Source organism: Podarcis cretensis (assembly GCF_951804945.1).
Source record: "Podarcis cretensis genome assembly, chromosome: 5".
Lineage (NCBI taxonomy): Eukaryota > Metazoa > Chordata > Lepidosauria > Squamata > Lacertidae > Podarcis > Podarcis cretensis.
In genome coordinates, this window is record NC_137174.1 from 52,460,214 (window position 1) to 52,481,284 (window position 21,071).

The window sequence follows — 21,071 nt, forward strand, 5'->3', positions numbered from 1 at the left end:
CATTGTGTGGCTGTTTTTTTTAAGGTAAGTATGGGGGAAGCTTTAACCCTCTCACAGTCCAAATCTGAGATGTCCATATCTGCTTTTTTTTCCAAGCTATGCAATGGCTGAACACATGTAATGATGTAATGTTTAGTTTGTCCCTCACTTCCTGTAGTTGAAAGCATTTGTTAAGGGGCTGGGCCTTCTAACATTTATGTGTACATTAAATTAATATCTGAATGTTTGTTTTTATTTTATAATTTAACCAAATGTCTAAAACCAGCTAAACGGAACATTTAAAACAAGCCTGATGGCGATTCATACTGGAAAGGAGCTTGCCACATAAAGTTTTATCTAACTAAGTCATAAGAGTAGACTCCCTGGAATGAATGGATTTCATTTTCATTGCATATTTAAGTGGATACAACCCACAGCAACCCAAGCAAGCCATTATGGAGGTTTTCAAATAATTTTATTTTGGTTTCTTAATTCCAGAGAGAAAGCAGTCGCTAATTTGTGCATTAAAGTGAAAGATTTCAAGGGTAGGGAACTTGTTGGCAAGGTGCTCACTTGAACCAAATACCAAGGGAGAAGTATAAAAGATAGTGAGGAAGAAAAAGGATGCTACATAGAAGGACATGTCAAACTATGACTCTTATGTTCTAAAACCTTTCTTTGCCTCACTTGCATAGATTCACTTATGGTAATCAGGCAAATGCTACATTCCTGTGTACTGAACAGATAGAAATGAGTAATGGTAACACACCACTTGTGGAAATGAACCTCTTGTTTCATCAGGATACAAACTATCAGTCGTCAGAGTCTGAATGACACCCATCTGTACAGAACTATTAAAAATGAGTATTTTTTTTTTTTTAAGAAAAGGCCTGAGCTTCATTCCAGGGAATTATTTATCCGGGCTCTTGCGGAATATTGACCTTTACATGGCAGGAACATATTTGCAGTATAGCATCATTAAAATCAGATTGACAGCCCCCTTTCCACCAAAAAAACAACAACGCCACCCCAAAAAACCAACTGAAATTTCAATCTTGTTTGTAAAAAGATGGAAAATAAAACCATAAACACTATTCAAACAAAGAAACAATGGATGGTGGAAGGAAAAACAATAGGCTGAGCTCATAGTAAGGTGGGATGCTTGTTTGCCATACATTACAAACAGGCATCTTTGTACATATGAGAATTTCATGGTTAAATAAATAATATCATACTAGTTGTGTCTGGTTGCATAGGCAAGTGTAAGTGCGGAAGGATGCAGTTTTGAACCAACTTCAGATCCCTCCCTCCTTTTTCACAATGCCAGCCACTGCTACAACATTCACCTTTAAAAAAAAGAAAAGTAAATGGATGGATGAAAACTGTCACATCAGACAAACACACTCCCCTGTGACACTTTAAAAGGACTAGCTCTCTATCCTCCTGACAGGTTACAAAATGATCACATTTGCTGACACGTCTTCCGCAAAACTGCTTTAGTGCTTGTGTCCACTTTGCTAGCAGGAGATGAATGGCCTGCTTTGTCCTCATTTATCACTTAAAGCTGAACTAAGATCTGTCTCGTTTATTTTTCCCTTCCTCACTAGAAAGGATAAAGCGCAGCATTAATTCTCCCACGATGACAGCTAATTCAAACTTAACAGGCAATATTTACTCTGCCAAAGGGAGCGGACTACTCTGTCTCTCTTGGAGAGGAAAAATGTTTAATGGTCTAACAAACTAAAGCTAATTAAAGAGGCTTCTGCTTCTTATTAGTTTGCAGTGCAGATTAACACCTGAACTTTCAACCACTCTCTTTCTCTTTCTTTCCCTCTTCTTTTGGGGCATTTTCTAGCAAAACAACACCTGATAGCAAACTGTTTGCCCAAATGAATGCATGAAAAGCAGAGTGCATATTTACTCAGTCACCCTCATTGATCCTGAAAAGAAACTCAGGGAAATTGAAATTCAGCAGAGAAACAGATTAAAAAGCATGAAAACTCTTTAAAAATTCAGCCTTAAGTAACATACAGTAATATTCCTCTAATATGACTGTGCTGACAACCATTTTATTTGTGGGATGAAGGCCCCAAGGCATCCATGATGCTAATTTACAAAGGATTAACTGTGGATGGAACTTGCTCAGTCGAACACATAGTTAGGCAAATGCATACATCTAACACACTGAATCGTTAAGCCATCGCCTCATATCTGACCTAGTTAGTGTCTCATCACACCCAAATTACAGTGAGAAAAAAAGAATAAATAAAATGAGTCCTCCAAATGTTTCATTTCTAATTCTCTGGCTGCACACTTGATTGGAAGATTACTTAATCTACAAACTCGTCTCTAAAATCCTCATCAGGAAAAGAGGAAGCAGTACAGACCCCCACCTGTATCTGCTAATTAAATGTTCCATTAAAGTACGAATGTAGGATATGCATATCAAAGTTCAACTTCTAGGAATCTGAATTAGCTTGCCCACTGCAGCAAAAGAATACAATATTGAACAGAACAAATTAATCATGAAATAGGAAGGATGTTATCAACATGCTCCTCTGCAGAATTATTACCCTGTTTCATATTAAACCCTAAAATAAACATGTTCTTTAAATCTCGGCAAAAGTTATGTTGAGTCTGTAGCGTTTCAGGCAGGGGAGCAGAGCAAGGAAAACTTCAGAATGAGTTTCTGAAGCAGCAGAGCTCCACTTTGAAGGGTGATAGGATGGAATGGTACATAAAGAACTTGGAGTCTGGTGTCAATACATTTCAGATCTCAAGTCAACAATCCAGGGCGCTAAAAGAAAGAATGAAGAAAGAGGGCTGGGGCCTGGGTGGGATTTCAGCAATATTCTGCAATCAAGCCAGCTCACAGTGGCAGAACAATGGTTGGCATTGGCAGGACCCATCTGTAAAGAGGCCTCTAGTACTGTCACAGCCAGACACTGCCAGTGGGTATTGCTCCAGGCAAAGCAGCAAGGAATTTCAAGCGGTGGGAGGGAAAGGAGGAAAGTGGGGTTCAGAATCTTCTGCAAAAAGCCACATGGCTAACTCACCAACAAAAACACAAATGATATTTGTAACTTTGGATTCTTTTTACCTAAAAAATTCAGTTCAATCTTCCAGAGAGGCAACCCAGCGCCTCCTTTGAAAATGCAAAGCATGTTTACAGGGTAAATAATTTAAGAAATAATATATACTTGAAAGGAGACACCCACTGAAACATCCATGGCTAAAGTGCCTGAAGGCAAAAACTTGTGCATTTGCATGCTGCATTTTATTAAGTTAGCACACTGTAGCTTTAAAAGAATGCATGGCCAAATTAAAAGGAATGTGTGACTAAAACATCAAGGATGCTTCCAGTTTGCATTATGAATCACAGCGTTGCTGATATTAAGACGAATTAACTGTTTATTCGATGCAGTCTGTGGACCGAATTTACAGAAGTTTTTGCCCACAAATCTATATGTTGTTGTAAGAATAAGATGGGGCTGGATGAGGCATTTAGAATCTTCCCTTTTCATTTTTCAGTGACTGTGGTAACAACTCTGTCCATGGAGGGCTGGAGATCATACATTAAGTTCTATGTGCAAATGTGTCAGGAGAGATGGATGGAACACCTTGCACGGGGGGGTGGGGAGTGAGCTTCTGAACCAGCCCTTCGTTGTGATAGTCTATTGTAAATAACTGCTGGGTTTTTACCCTTCAACTAAAGAGGGATTCTCACATGGACATCTTGATTTAAAGGATTCTGTGAATCTCTGAATCAATCACAGATCCACAGCCAGAATCACATGCAGTTCCATAAGGTTTATAAGTTCCACAGTATTACACATGATTGCACCACACAACATGAATAGTTATGGCTGAGCTAGTGCTCCTGAAAAAAGAAATGTCTGCATAGAATCATATTCAAATTTAGTATTTACACAGGACTTATGCACAAAGGATTTCCCACTATTTAATGGATTGGAAAAGCTGAGACAGTACAGTCATACCTCATGTTACATTTGCTTCATGATACGTTTTTTCAGGTTGCGTCCCGCAGCGACCCAGAAGTACTGGAAAGGGTTACTCAGCCCGGAAGTATAGGAAAGGGTTTCGCTGCTTGTGCATGTGCAGACGCGCAAAATGACGTTACGTGCATGCGTAGAAGCGGCAAATCGCAACCTGCACATGTGCAGATGCACCGCTGCGGGTTGCGTTCTATTTATGTTGTGAACGAGCCTCTGGAACAGATCCTGTTCGCAACCAGAGGTACCACTGTAGTCTGTTCAAGATGACCAATTGGGGTGAAGTGAATGCTGAGATTTTACGTGTGGCCTCTTAGATACAGTTTCAACCCTGCATCCATTTCAGCACACTAGTTCTCACTAATAACTCATACTTCTGTTCAGTAGCCTTGTAGGTTTACATTCTGTTTGCTCTTAAAATACTAAAACCACCATATGAAGAAAGGCATACCAGGCTAGAAATGTTTTGACCTGAAATTAGGTGGGGATTGCTGTCGGTGCACTGTATTAAATAGACATGAAGGAAATGCAATTTACTGTATTGGCATACTGGATTCTGGGTGGTGCAGGCAGTTCCCCTGCACAGGGGGCCGATCCAAGGGGGCACAAAGTTGAGTACATCCATTTGAGTGTGCCAAATTTTGGCCTCACACAGAGCGCCATATTATGAAAGATTACCAAAGTCAGCCCCGATATAAAGCATCAGGTCTTCCGGTCAAGATTTGCTTTTCCTGTGTATTGCCATACTGCCTAACTTTTCCTTAATAAACCTCCTAGTAGCTCCACTCCGAAGTCAATGCCAATTTTATTCAGTGAGACAAGGAATGACAGGACAGTTTTCCATCTTAGAGGTCAAGCAGATCATCTCTGCAATGATCTCCAGGCCAGCAGAAATCAAGCCTACACTTCAGACCCATTCCCAAAACCATTGTTTGCATGACCTTGCTGCGTTAGAGCTACCTCTCCCGAAATCTGCGCGTACAATGGCTCTGATGAGATTTGCAGCATAGTTATATGTGAAGGTGTTTCAGAAGAGACAACTACTTACTTTATAGCATGTTAGCTACTCTTGCACTAAGATTGCCAACTGCGTTAAAATTCTTTAGGAATTCATTCTGCATTCAAGCTGCATTCATTAGTGAGGGAGGTGCACAGCGTTTAGAGTCCATCTTAATGACTTGTACAAGCTTTAGCACCTGACTGACCAGCGCTGGATAATGATTCCTTGGCATTAAGCACTAATGGCTGCAATGACAATTGCTAATAAAATTAGGAATTGAAGTAATATCTTATAAATTAAGTGATGAGCAATCCTCAACAAACTTGTTCTGTAAGTTTTTGCCTACAATAATGAATAAATTTCTAAGAAGCGTTCTGCTCTGACACCAGTACAAATACAAGAAAAATAAGTGGCTACCATGAATCAGTTAACATGCTTTTATTACAACACAGGGCTTTATTTTCAAAGAAATGTACAGGGGGAAAGCAGTCGTCTCAAGAACACAGACAGATTAATTAAAAATATTTCAAGTTTAATGGTACACAATACAAAATGGTTTTCTGTAAACTTATGCATTCAGCATTAAACTAGTCAAAGTTTCAGGCGAAAGAAATGCACCCCATAAATTGGTGGCACTGTGGGTTAAACCGCAGAGCCTAGGGTTTGCCAATCAGAAGGTTGGTAGTTCAAATTCCTGCAACAGGGTGAGCTCACGTTGCTTGGTCCCAGCTCCTGCCAACCTAGCAGTTCAAAAGCACGTCAAAGTGCAAGTTGATAGATTGGTACCACTCCAGCAGGAAGGTAAACGGCGTTTCTGTGAGCTGCTCTGGTTCGCCAGAAGTGGCTTAGTCATGCTGGCCGCATGAACTGGAAGCTGTATGCCGGCTCCCTTGGCCAATAAAGCGAGATGAGTGCCGCAACCCCAGAGTCGTCCACGACTGGACCTAATGGTCAGGGGTCCCTTTACCTTTAAGCAACACTAAATATTATCTTTGCAGATAGTCAAAGCCTAGAAGTTTTATACGTATGCATGCACCCATACAAAATAAAACAAATGGTACATGCAAATGAAGCAGAAAAATGGCCGGACACAATAAGCACAGGAATATCAGACTCTTGAATATCCAGGGCAACTGCGAGAATTGAATTTGTGAGCCACACAAACCAAGCATCAAAAATTGGGATTCTGCTCTCCATCGTGGTATACCTAAATGCCCATTCTGAACACACTAATTCTGTTGGAAAGATCATGTAAGTTGGGACCTACACCCGTGAGGCTCTGGAAAAGACAAAGTGCAGCCCGAATTCTGCCACAATGGCAGCTAATTCAGATGTAATAATAGTTAAAGGGGCAGTGTTCTCTGCCTCCATTGGGGGAAAAGGCTATTTAGGCCTTTATATTATGCAAGTATACTGGCCCAAAGCAGAGTCCTCAGGTAAAGGTTAGGTGGAGCACAACAGAAAACAGGATGACATGATCCAAGTATAAATGTAAATGTTGGCCTTGGGATAGAACATTGGGGAGGGGAGGGGGTATATAAGTAGCTTCTCTATGGTAAAAAGAGATCTAATACAGGTGCTTAATCTTGTCCAAAAGCACCACATGACAACTAGGCTAAACAACCAGCTGGCACGAACCAATAGTACTTTTTACACTACTCACCTTTTCTTTTCGATATTGAGCATTTATGCTAGTCTGTCATTGTCTCCTATAAAAAGTACTTAAGAGTTCATTTGAATTACAAATACATACACACACAAACACAAACACACACACACACGAAAACAACTACAGTGGTACCTCGGGTTACAGACGCTTCAGGTTACAGACGCTTCAGGTTACAGATTCCGCTAACCCAGAAATAGTATCTCGGGTTAAGAACTTTGCTTCAGGATGAGGACAGAAATCATGTGGCGGCAGCAGTGGGAGGCTCCATTAGCTAAAGTGGTACCTCAGGTTAAGAACAGTTTCAGGTTAAGAACGGACTTCCAGAACGAATTAAGTTCTTAACCTGAGGTACCACTGTAAAGCTAAATGCAACATTGCTTAAATGACTAGTAGCCCCATATCTCATAGGTAGTCAATTATTTTAAATACAGCTAATTTCACAATAATAGTGCAATAAAAATTGTTCTCTCCCTCCTTTCATTTGTCTTTTCAGAGACCAGAACAAACTTTGTAAATGGGCTACTGCTTGACAGACCTTCTGAAGCCCTGGGTCTTGTTCCATATCTTGCTCCTGTGTGAGAAATTGCAAAAGCAAATCTTTTGGGGTGGCTGTAACTATGAGGATGACTTCTGAGCTGTTTAGAACACAACACTTGTGTTCTATGTGAGCACAGATATTCAGAACCACTTGGCATCTCACTTAAATCACATATTGAACTTCCAAGTCAACCTACCTAGTGAAGTGTCAAGAAGTGCCAGCGCAGGTGGGCTTGAAAGATGACCCTCTTATCAATATGCTAAAGAGTTTCTCCTTAGAAATAAGGAAGTTGATGGGAAGCTTTCCTTTATTTGCCTCTATTTAATCAACTCTGTAGAAAGTGTCTGGTTTTGGGATGTGTGTACACACATGGGTTTCTGATAAAGAAAAGCATTCATCTAGATAAAACAATTATTTCACTGGCAGTAGCATGTGCAAAAGCAGCCAACAAGAAGAAACACGACAGAGGCTTAGCTACTGTAGTAACTATGGTTTCATTTACATTCCACAAATTTTAAGGAAACAAAAGGAACAGTTTCAGAGAAGCTTGATCTAAGCCAGAAGGGCAATCTTCCTCTATTAGCACAACTCCAAGAACTCTAATACAAAACCAAACTACTTCTGCTTTAATTGTGATTTCAAACTACGTATGAACATCACTTTTAGGCTTATTTTCCCTTCTGTGTTTGGGTGTCTTTTTCCATAGGAGGCTGCCTACAATTGTCTTAAGTGTGTGGACCTTTTATGAGCAAAAGGGGGGGGGGAATACCCCACTCCTTTTGCAGAGGTATATGCAGCAACTGTTCCTGAAAATGTGCTATCCAAAATGTTAGTACTCAGTGGCACTTTTTGAGTGATAGAAAAGCATTTTAGTATGTATCGTATATATTCATCCTCCACCCCCCTCCACTGAATGCTCTGAAGAAAAGAAAACAATCATGGCTAAGGCCATTTGTGAAGATGGCATTAAAGGAGCCTACTCTGAGACAGATAAAAATAATGAGAATCTTTCTGTCAAGAAGGATTTAGAAAATATCACTAGCATTATTAAAATTTAATTTTTTTACTGTGCTTTTTGGTTCCCCCATTTTTCCAGGGATAATGAGCAGGACTGCACACCTCCACATTGCTAGGACTTGTTTTGTGCAATAAATTCAGCCTTCCCGTCTGAAGACATTTCAGACAACAATTTTGACTGCTATAGGCTCCCCCCCAACCTGTGCTGTGTGCTTTGAGCCTCCCTGTAAAAAACAGTTCATAAGCTAATATTGCAGAAGGCCAGCGGAACAAATAAAAATCATTTTTTTGACCAACTGATTCAGAGAAATCATGGGAATAGCAAATATGGGATTGGCACAAAAGAAATGAATAAAAGAAGATCGATGTATTCACAAATGGTTTATGTGGCAGAATTAGCTGACAGGAGCTACTTGCTACTATTAAAGTCCTCTCTCTCACTGCATATTGCTGTTAAAGAGACATAAATACTAGAAATTTTCACTATAAACTCAGTGCTTTAATAAAATAACTAGCCTTGTACATAGGGAGAAGTAACAGGGTGGAGAGTTGGAATTCAGTGATAGTATAAGGAAGTTTCTGAATTATAGACCCCATGTCTCTGAGGGGCAGTGAGATCAGAGTCGAGAATTTGAGGAAGAAGTGATGGCTTATTCTTTCACTGTTTGCAGGAAACACTTAGTGTTAGTCCAATACAGTGTAAAGGTACTTGGTTCTTCAAGGAAGGAATAAAACGTGAGATATCTGCTCATTCTGCTCAATTAAATCTTTTCCCACTGGAAAGGAAGTTCAGGGCTATACTGAAGATACTACACACACACACACACACACACAATCACTTCTAAAAATGGAATAATCCATTAATGTATGCGCAGGTTTCAACTGCTGAAATGCAAACCTGTGATTCCTTTGTGCTCAGATCCAGGATTCTATCCAACACTGTTCATGCACAAGTGGAATAAGCATCTGCTCACGTAACAAGACTTCACCTGTCCCCTTCTCCACTCAAAATGTGCTCCACAAAATGTGTTGGGAGACCTTCCAGAGCAGCTTCTGGGGGCTGCAGTAGGGGCAAAAGGAAGATGTAGTCCCATTGTACAGGCAGAGGTTCACTCACACAATATGGAATTTCATCCACAGCGTCTATTTACAAGAGGTCTTAGTTAGTACCAGTGTGATTTACTAGTGGCATTAATCCTAGCCCAACTAGCAAAAAATGATCCACAGAACTCTTCTGTTCTGGATGACTTACATAAAAAGCATGATGTACATTGGCTGTTCAGTTGAAAGCAGTGCACCTACTTCTCCATAGTTCCTTTGCATTTTAGATGATCTGCTTGTTTCTATAATAGTCTCTGGTACTCTATACGGACCATTTTTATTTATTTGTATTATTTATTTAAAATATTTGTAGCCCACCTTTCATTATAAAAAAGAGCCATCAAACGGCTTTTATGAGCTTGACTTATCAATTTGAATGAAGAATGACGCTCTGTATTTCATTGTGATGTCTTAGTAGACCTAGGGGTCCCAATAGACCAGAGGATTAACAGAAGTCAACAGTGATGCAGCAGCAAAAAAGCCAATGCCATTCAACAGAATTATAGTGTCTCAATGGGGAAAAAAGCTTTTTTAAAAGCAATTTTAAAAATACATTGAATTTTCCATAAGGCTCACCATCGCCATCTAGTGTCACATTGTATATTGCACTTAAAACACAGTTAAAACGTTTTATTTGCAGCTATATAGCTGAGTCCACAATTATTCCAAGCCAAACTTATTTTCACTTAATTTCTTAGTTTGATACTAATTTGCTTATGATATTTGCCCGATTAAAAACTAATCTTCTGTAAATTAACTCTGAATGCCATATGGAATAATCTCATTAATGGCAGCCTGTCCCTAATCATTTATTTCAAATACCATGAAATATGTAAACCAGCCTTCTCTTCATTGCATTTATGAGACTTCTGTCACAGAAACAAGTTCCTGTATTTTGAGAGCTGATCATCCATTTAAAGCACTGCTAAAAATATATGACACGATATGCCGGGCAATCCATTGGGAACCGCCCAGGTTCTTGTAACAAGGGCACACTAAAGACCTGAGGTGCTATAATCGGGAAGAGTCTCTCTGAGATTAAGAAGAGCCCTGCTCTTTATTCAGTTCTCCACAGTGGCCAACCAAATCCTCATGAAAAGCTCACAAGCGGCACATGAAGCATTAGCCCTCTCCTGCTGTTGCACTTCAGTAATTGCTATGTAGAGTCATAGTGCCTCTGATCCTGTAGGGAGCTGCAGCCATCATAACTGGTAGTCATTGTATCCTCCATGAATTTGTCCAGTCCTCTCTTAAAATCTGCTATGTCAGCGGTCCCCACCACAACTTGTCGTGTGTATTCCAGAGTTTAACTATGCACTAGGTGAATAAGTCTCTAAGAGCAGACAGGACCAACAGTGGAGTCCCTGTTGCTTACTGGCAGTGCTTTTCCCCCCAGAAAAAAACTGTGCTGGTACTCACCATGAACCTCCCCCCCTTCTCTCTCTCTCTCTCTCTCTCTCTCTCTCTCTCTCTCTCCCCTCACTCTCTTGTCCCCCCTCAATTAAAACCCCACCTTGTGACCCCCCCGCCTTCTTCAACCTCTCCCCCTACCTTGCCTCGTCTGCTCGTCACATGAACTTTGGAAGTGAGAAATGAAAAACAGGCCGCATTAATGGTTTTTGATGCGGAGAAAGCCTTTGATAATATTTCTTGGTCATTTTTGATTAAGGTATGAGAGAAAATGGAAATAGGTAATTCCCACCAAACCCCTTCTCCTTCATCTCTTCCCAGCCACTAGCTGCACAGTCTGTGCTCGCCTCTATGGTTTGCCCCAGCCACAAAATGGAGGACGGTGGCGCTAGCAGCAGAAGCTGCTGCCTCTTTCCCCTTCTCTCTCTCTCCCCCTCCCCAGCCACCACCCTGCAGACATGGAAGCAGAGACAAAAGAGAAATGGCACTCATGCTCGCCCAGATGCTCGTGGTGCAGTGAGACAGCCAAGAGCAAAAGGTGCCACCTGTTGACTGACAGCAGCAATTGCAGCCCCCCAAAAAGGCCTCCTTTTCCTTGCCACCTCAACCTCCTGCTTTTCACAACCCCCCTTTTAGCCACGGTTGCTTGCTCACTCTCCCCACCCTCCATTTACCTCATCCCAAGATTTGAGGAGGGGGGGATAGATGCTGGTACTGTATACTGTTGAGTACTGCCAGAAAAAGGACTGCTTTAGTGCAATGGTGAAGGGTGGGGCAGGGGAATTCCCCCCCACACACACACACTAGTAAGTTTGGGCTACGTATATATGAATAAGCTTTCTGCATCCCAAGGGACACACTGCTTCAGAAATGGAAAACAATTTTTAGGCTCCAGAGTTTTTCTACCAAAGTGCAGGGCCTGAGGATTGCTATGAAACTCTGGTTTAGTGTCAAGCAAGATGAAGTTTATCGTAAACGTAACTAATAATCAGCTGGAACCTCAGTCTGATTGCTGTTCAGTAGAGAGATAATCTGATAGCTTCAGATGGGCACAGTAACTTCTAAAAGGGTGTTAACATGATCGTTAGCCAGCTTACTTAGTACCGTCAATATGCTATCTTTGTATTACAAATATGCCATCTTCCCAACTCAGTACACACAAAAATATTTTTCCTTCCACACCACTAATTGAATGGCATAAACCAAAAGTGTAACAGATATCAGTGAGCCACACAATTGCAGCCTATTATTTCTCTTGCTTTTCAACTATAAATACCATGCAAAAGTGAATGAGCCCCCTTATGTTTCCCAACAGGCAGTTTACTGTCCCAGACATGAATGTATAACAAGTAAAAATGCTATAGCAATACATTTTTAATTGATGATTTCATGTTTATTTACTGCAAGACTTGACTCACCCCACAAGGATGCCTGTCAGGTGTTTTATATAACAGATATACAAGGAATGTTGGAGAAAAAAAATATTTTCTTACCATGGCAAATACTTATAGGCGGTTATTAAATAATAAAAAAGTTATATTGTTTAATCCTTCTTTGGGTTTACTTTTTACCATTAGAGAACACAATGATCAGTGAACTGTGTACGTTTTTTTTATATATAAAAAATAAAAAAGCCTTTCAATAGCCTTGTGGAAATATATAAAACAAGCAGCGATACAGTCCTTTGCCAAACACTGTCATAAATTTTTTATTTGGCAGCTAACATTCTCACTAGTTTTCTTGGCAGCAATTGGGACCTTTAGCAAGAAAGGTGCAGGAGAAAAATACCTTGTTTAGGGATGTTTTCAACACTTTCTGGGATTTTTCAGAACTTCTGCCTGCAGCACATTTTTACAACCTCAGTCTCCAACCACATGATGAGTAGGTGGTGGGTTTTAACTTCTTTTTTTAGAAAATATAGACAGCTTACTACCCCCACTCCCCTCTGGCCTCCAGCCTAGAATCCATCTCCCCCTCCTCTCTCATATGTGTGTTCCAGAGATACAAGTGGATGCTCTTCAATGTCTAGACAAAAAGAAAGAACCCCCCAAAAAACCCCCACAGCCACAATATCAGGATGTGTCTTTCGTTGCTCCTGATGTTATCAGAATCAGATTCCCAGATGACAGAGATAAATGAAAGGCAAAAATGTACTGATTACTTTTGTATTTTCCCCCTTCTTCAGATATTGCTACAAAAACTGGTCACAGGTGCAGCTACCTGGGTCAGTCCGTGGACGGATGATAAACAGAATAGCAAAATAGATTTCTGCACCAAGATCAAGTACTGAATCGATTGTTAAAAATACATAAAAACAGCACATCTTGGTAAATCTGAAACCCCAAAAGCTTTAATCAAGGTTCTGATAACAAACTGTTTGGCTAAACAGAAAAGCTATTTACAAAGATATTAATTATCCATAGGGTTGAAATTCTTTCTCCACAGCCTATTTTCCCGTCTCAATAGCCGATCAGCATTCCATAGTATTTCCCTACTGAATAATTTTTGGGCTCTTCTGCTCCTTATTTTCTGCCCTATAAGGGGGTTTGTACGTCTACAAACCTTGGGGTTTCCCACGAGCCTTTGTTTTGTGCATGGGTGAGGCTGTTTTGTTATAGAAGGTTCTGCACTTGTACAATATAGAGTGTTGCGAACACCTTCAGGCATGTTTTCCATTGCTTCAGAGATAAACTAAACTCAGCGGAAATTTGACACATAGTAAAAGTAGACATCTGGTCTCCTCCTCCTATGGATACTGTGTATCCGTATCTGACATTGTGTATGTATTTGATCCACTATGTAGAGCAGGTATGGCCAAACTCGGCCCTCCAGCTGTTTTGGGACTACAACTCCCATCATCCCTAGCTAACAGGACCAGTGGTCAGGAATGGTGGGAACTGTAGTCCCAAAACAGCTGGAGTGCCAAGTTTGGCCATGCCTGATGTAGAGGCTTTGTGAGATCAAACAAAATACAGAACTAAATATATATTTGTAGCTATATTAGATGAACTTAATGTAGCTTCAGTGTAGCATACCTGTTCACAAATTGACATGGAGGAGTTTTTTAATACTGGAAGCGCAAGGGGTATGTTTTTACCAGCTGAAATAGGTCCCAGGACAGAGCTAAAAGCAGCAGGTGAACCCTGGCTTTTCATTCTAGGTGGTTTATCTAAGATGAGATCCCTAAAATGGATCTCACTCACACTTTTCTGAGAGGTAGCATTTCTGTACAATGTTGGCATCCCTTGGATCTGCAACAAAATGTAATGGTTTGCAGTGGTCCTGTTCAGTGTGATCCCTACCCCCCCCCCCCTTCAGTCAGCATTTTATTACACTGTCAGTCCTCAATGCGCCAATTGGGAGGTTTTCTGACCATTCTTTTTCCTCCCTGATTTTGTTTTGTTCTGAGTCTGCTGATACCTTTCTTTTTGTGTGAGTGATGCTGTTTTGGCTAAATAAGGAGCCATACTTATAGAATGAATTCTTTATCAGTATGTAGAATACTGTGAGCAGCCATGCTTTCAAGCCTTTTCACGTAGCTAAAGGGCCGAGAGAAATAAAGCTGAGATTTTCACGATATAAGCTTTAGCCATCCAACAGCTATAAACAGCAAGACTTACTAAAATGTTCATACTTGCAAAAAAGAGATCAGTGTGGCAATAGGGATACTACCGCAGTACTGTGTATTAGAGGGGCAATCTGATCAGAAGAAGGAATTTTCAGCGATAAGCATACTGAAAGGCGCAATATGCTAGTTGGAGACATTTTAAAGCTTAATATAAAATAATTACATACTTATAAAGTGTATCTCACCTGTACAGATTGCACAAAGTGTGGACTGTTCCGTTTATAGAATAGGTGTTAAGGAACACTTTTGTTTGTTTGTTATTTCATAAAATTTATACACTGCATGATTGTAAAAACAAACAAACCTCAAAGCAGTTTACAATATATATATATATATATATATATATATATATATATATATCCCTGCAGAAATCAAGAAAACCCCCACAGTTTTCAGAGGTTCAAACTGCTGTTCTGCAAAAAGGCTGGTGATTCAAAGAGTATCAGGGACTGTTTGCAAAAGAGCTTTCTAAAAGCCCAGTGCTGCTCTTTAAGCCTCTAGTTTTCAGAGGTTCAGAAAGCAAGTGAGGCTATTAGAAAGCCCTTTGTAAACAGCCCTGCACTGCTCCTTAAACCTCTGAAAACAGGGGAAAGGAGTAGCTCTGGGTGTCTGCAAAAGGGGAACAGCTTCCCTCTCCTAGAGTAAGGACACCTTGGTCCAGCAAAGGAACAATCAGGAACTCACTTTAAGCTCCTGTTGGTTGCTTTGCAGTATCTATAGTTTTGGGTGCTCCTGGTGGGATGAGTTTGGCCTGAGGACCAGAGGTTCCCTACCCCTTTTCTATAGGGAGTGGGGTGGCTCATATGTCAGCACAATGGAGATGCTTGCAAGCCACACAGAAACATGGCACCTACAAAGGCCTCTCTGTTTCCTCTGTGCACAATTTGCTGCCTTCTAGGCTAGGCAGCTGCAAAAATGTTGAGCTTCACTCCGAGGTTCAGAGAGGCCCACGGTTAGATCCCTACTCAGCCATGAAACTTACTGGGTAACTTCTAGACCAATAATGCCTTCCACCAAGCTGACCTTACATGACTGTATATTGGACCATCTGAGCACTAGAGCAAAACTTATCCCCCCCCCCCCCGTTACTGTTATTTAGTTTATTTTATTCTAAATATATTACAGTTGTACCTTGGATCCCGAACGCACTAGAACTTGGATGTTTTGGCTCCCGAATACCGCAAACCCGGAAGTGATTGTTCTGGTTTGTGAATGTTCTTTTGGAACCTGAATGTCCAGCAGGGCTTCCACATCTTCTGATTGGCTGCAGGAACTTCCTGCAGCCAATCAAAAGCCGCAATTTGGTTTTTGAACGTTTTGGAAGTCGAACGGACTTCCAGAATGGATTCCGTTCAGCTTCCAAGGTACGACTGTATAAGCCATCTTGAAAATGTCAGTTATTAGATGGAGTGCAAACAGTTCAGATGGGGGACAGCAAATCATGTATGGTGCCTTCAGCTCCCTGGCAGAAGGGTAGGGTCAAAATTAACAAATAACGGCACCTAGGCTCTGCTCACATTGACCCTGGTGGGTAGGGTTTTTCTCTTATTAAAGACACTTGTTTTGGGTGTTACTATGACCGCAGGTGGCGCTGTGGGTTAAAGCCTCAGCGCCTAGGGCTTGCCGATCGAAAGGTCGGCGGTTCGAATCCCTGCGGCGGGGTGCGCTCCCGCTGCTCGGTCCCAGCGCCTGCCAACCTAGCAGTTCGAAAGCACCTCTGGGTGCAAGTAGATAAATAGGGACCGCTTACCAGCGGGAAGGTAAACGGCGTTTCCGTGTGCGGCTCTGGCTCTGGCTCTGGCTCTGGCCAGAGCAGCGATGTCACGCTGGCCACGTGACCCGGAAGTGTCTCTGGACAGCGCTGGCCCCTGGCCTCTTAAGTGAGATGGGCGCACAACCCCAGAGTCTGTCAAGACTGGCCCGTACAGGCAGGGGTACCTTTACCTTACCTTTATGGCCACAACAGAGGAAGGAAAATAAAAAAATCAAGCCAGAACACTTGAATAGTACTTTTCTAGTTACTTTTAAGGAAAATATAAAGTCTCTTCAGTATAAGGTGGCTCGTTATTTTTTGCATCATCAGTTAAGGAAATAAAAGTGAAGATAATTTGTTTTAAATGATCTGATGTGAGTGTGGATAGCTTAGGATTTGAACTCAGCTCTTCCTGATCCTGGTCCAATAGTCTTCATTGGAATAATGAACATAGCATACTATTTATATATTAGTAGCAGGTGAAAAAGGTATCTGCCTGTAGATACCTATAGACAAAGCTTATGCTGAATAATTATGCTCTAAAAAGTCATTATTTGCACAAAGTCATCAAATTAATTTCCATCAATTCAACCCAGTATTAAAATTCACCTTGTCTCTAAAGCCTGCTGGATATAATATTACCAAAGCTGTTGAAAGAGTGTAACACTAACCATGAAACCAAAGCCCAATAAAAGTATGCAATGCATACATTTTTATTGTTTGCTCAGTATTGAAATCTCATTAGAACTCATAAGTCAAACTTTTACATCTGCTGATCATGAAAGAACATGGATGGAATGTACCATGTGAACAGAACATGGTATGTTTTAGATGAGAATGGGATTTGCTTTTTATTTTTCATTTTTAAACAAAACCCTTATACAGCTGTTACATAAATGTCCACTTTTGAAACAAAATACCTAAAACATTAATTTAAAATAACTTTCTCAAGGTTGTTCTATTTCTAACAATGTCTATGATCATTATGTACAAAAGCATTACTTGACAGTATTCAGAATAATAATTGTTTGAAATTCTTTGCCCCATAGAGCATTTTCCTTCATTTATCCTTCACATTTTATACAGTCACATTTTAATTAGACTAGAATTTGTCCTCCAATTAGCTTTCATTAAACTCTACAGATTATAGCAAAATATCTGCTGAGTGATACTTCAAAACTGTACCTTAAGTTTAAAATAAAAAGTAACTATGCAGCTGAAGTGATTATGGAAATTATTGCAATGTTAAAACGCTCACTCATTTCCTGGTTTACCTCTACATTGTATTCTGCAATTTAAGGTTTTGCCGACTTCAATCCCTTTGGTTGCTCTAGAGATAATCATAATCATACCTTACAGTAAAATCATTCCTTTTATTCTCAAGGATCCCTTTAGAGATTGATTCAGATTGGCTTCAGATGATGCATCCTGTCCCTGAACTTGTTCCTTTTACTATAATGTCAAATTTGATGGCAGCCCGCGGGGAAGGTGGGAAAGAGACAATGCAAACAGGGACAAATTGTTTGCCTCATTCACTGCAACTGCAAACTCACCATCCACTGTTAGTGGACACCATTTAAAGTATTTTTACTCACAAGATGCCAGAATGAGAAGCCCAATTTGGCTTCAGATACCACATAGGCATATTTCATCAGTTAATAAAAGTGAGGGCAGTTTTTTCTGGTCCTTATTCTGATTTAGCTTGATGACAGTGCTGCACAGCCCATGAAATTTGGTTTCATGATGACAAGAGAAGCCAAATCAAAATGAGGGAACAGTTCCTGTCCTGGTTTTGTTTTTGTTTTTTTTAAAAAAATAATATTTGAAAAAGGGTACCCACAGCAGGGAGTATGAATTCTGCTACCACGAAAGGCCATAAACTGGTGGCAGAAAAGTTGAAGGGGGACTTTCATGAAAATATTGGCCTCTCTCCAATCCACCTTCTGAGTCAAAAAAGTTTCCAAGCAAAGTTTTTGCTCAGCCTTAGCTAACTCAGGGTCTGGAAAGGATAAGAGCTGGTTGATGTAAATGGACACTGAAGATGGGAAAGAGCAACTGACTTGCACTTTTCTTTCTTTCCTCATTTCTTTTGTAATGTGCAATGTGGTGATGAAAAGGTGACAAGCTCTCTTCACTCATTATAGATGAATGATACATGCTTCTCCCTTCCCTGCTTCCATCTGAGTGCTATAGAAGAACATTGTTGCTGCTTAACACTTTCAATGATGCCAGCAACTCCTTGATATGGGAAGTAAGAAATAAATTCCTTTTTGAAATGAATACATGACAAATGCAGATCTATATTCAGCACATAGTATTACTTTCAGTAGATTTTTTTTTTTAAAAAAATCAGATGCTTCAAAAGGGCATAACCATGTGTCAGGGGCTCAGGAGCAGAAGCACAGGGAAGAGGGGAGATGGAGAGCGAAGGGGAAGAATCTGAGGGCAGCGTAGGAGAAGATGACAGTGACCCGAGAGATTCCATGAGCCTCTCCAGCGAATCGGAAGATTCAAAGAAGGGGGCGCCGGTGGCCAGGGCAAGGGGGGTCCTAAGGGGGACACCCCAGAAGCAAGGGGCCAGCGGGGACTCCCAGAGCAGCAGTTGGAAATCAGGACCAGCTTCCCCACCAGAGCATAGTGGGGGGGAAGAGTCCCAGGTATCGGGAGTAGCGTCTCCCCCAGCAGGGAGAGAAGAGGAGTCAGGGCTGACCACGCCTCCATCGGAGAGTCAGACAACGGAGGGGAGGTCAGATCCGGCCAGTATCCCGGAAGAGGGAAGCAGTGACAGAAGTAGTGTAACGGTCAGGAGGAAGGTCACTGGGTTGGCGCGAGAGGCAAGTTCAAATGTACAGGAGCGCGGGACAGCAGAGAATGAGGATTGGGAACCGGGTCCTAAAGCCCGCCGGAGGCAGGGGGAGGAGTTAAGCGACTCAGCGTCAGAAGAGTCCAGAAAGGGGAATGCCCCAGTGGGCAGGAGGACCCAGAGGAGAAGAGAGCAGCGGAAAAGGTGGAGCAGGGCTAGGATCTTAAACTGGTGTCAGAGGGGAGGAGGGGAGGAGATTCAGACGGGACTTCGCCGGTCTAGGGTTTAAGACGTGGAGCTGCGCACTGCGGCTTTAAAATGGAAACTGAACTCCAATAAAGACTTTTGTATATAACGACAGCCTGCCGTTGGTCCTCTGTGAGCTGGGACCTAGGGGCAGCTCTGACACCATGTTTTTACTTTTTAAGAGCAGCAAGTCCACTCCCCTTTCCTGGAGCATTGTGGAAGGGCATCCAGGACCTCCCAGTGACCCGGCTGTGGGCAGAGGGATGCCACCTGCATCATAGGGACTCCCAGCAGCATCATGTCCCCCGGCTGACCAATCGGGATAGCCGGGGTGTGTGGCTGCTAGCTGTTTAAACTGTGGCGTGCCCGGAGGGTGACCTCGTTTCACCTCCTCGCTTTTTAATAGCAGCAACTGAAACATTAATGCATGCCAGCTTTCAACTGCCATTCTGAAGATGTGATGATGCTTCACAAGCACAATTGCAACTAGACAGTTCCAGGTTAACGAGAACTCATTTGGCTTAATTATTCCCCCCCCCCACCTGTGTAGTCTGTACTGCTCTCATGTGTTAGCACCTTAAGACCTGGGTGCCTCAGGGACGGCCTCTTTCCACATTAATGTGCCCATAAAGATCTGCCTTGGAGTGCCTTCAACCAGCTTCTACTGCCTTCAGAGGTGAGGTGGGTTGTGGGTAAAGGCAGGGCCTTATAGGTAATGATGCCTCACCTTTAGAACCCTTCCCAGAGGTTTGCCTGGTGTTGTGCTTTCTTTACAGTGTCACGTAATTTTATTTATTTATTTATTTTATTTATTTTGACATTAATTTTTGCACTTTGTCTTTAAATGAGTATTTCCCCTGGTCAGGCTGTTACTGCTTTGTTATATAATGTCTGCCAAAAATGTCTGATTTATTGCAATGCACTGTGTGTGGGGTTGCCTTTGCAAACAGTGGGAGAAGCTGTAGCTTGTGTGGAATGCTGCTGCCCAGCTACTAAACTGGGTGGCAAAATGGGAGCATATGTCTGCAATCTTAAAAGCATTGCACTGGCTGCCAGTGAGCTCCTGGACCCAATTCAAGGTTTTGGCATTGAAACTGAAAATGGCTTGGGGCCCTAGAACCTCCGGTACCAGCTGGCAATGCCTTGAGTATCTCCTGGGGAAGCCCTGTTCATGGTCAAGTGGGTAAGAAGTAGAGCCTTCTTGGTTATGGTGTCTAGATTGTGGAACTCTCTTCCCTTGGAATGTTAGAGTTATATCCAAGGTAGGGATAAGTAAGCCTTCTGTCAGCACAAGGATTTCCACTAGCACAACGGGAATTCCCTGTCCCTGTCCTAAATCTGTTCTGAAGTTTCCTCCACCTCAGGAGCAGATATGGGTGGGCCATGGGGTGCACCTGGGCAGAGGAGAGGGAGGAAAGTCCTGTTGCAGAAGTGAAAATCCTTGTGCAGATAGAAGACATTAGTTGGATACTATGCCTAGATTGTACACATACTATTGAGGTGGCTAAACATATTACCGTCTGTTTCTTCAGGTTAGAGAGGTAAGGCATGGGATGAGAGATGTTGCTTCAGCCATAAAGCATTTCAGACTAGCAGCTTACATAGGAGCTGGAGAGCTCCAACCCCTTCCTAGCTCTCAATCAGGCCCTGATCTGAGCTGGTGCTTCCATGCACTTCCTCTGCCCCCAATATAACCTTATGTGCAGCTAGCTGGGCACTTTGGTAATGCTCTCAAGTTCCTGCCTGGCTCACTGCTTCCTCTGTTCCTGTGGCCTTGAGGTTTGTGTGTCTGTGTGTGTGTCTGTGTGTGTGTGTGTGTGTGTGTGTGAGAGAGAGAGAGAGAGAGAGAGAGAGAGAGAGAGAGAGAAAGATAGCGAGCCAGCTAAGAACCCAGGCAGCTAGTCCTCTGGAAGG

The 21,071-nt window shown here is 41.9% G+C and overlaps 1 protein-coding gene across 4 annotated transcripts in view; it reads right to left on the minus strand.

The window, feature by feature from the left end:
* VTI1A (vesicle transport through interaction with t-SNAREs 1A) overlaps positions 1-21,071 on the minus strand; it is a 236,331-nt gene that overhangs the window by 3,354 nt on the left and 211,906 nt on the right. The window lies entirely within an intron of this gene.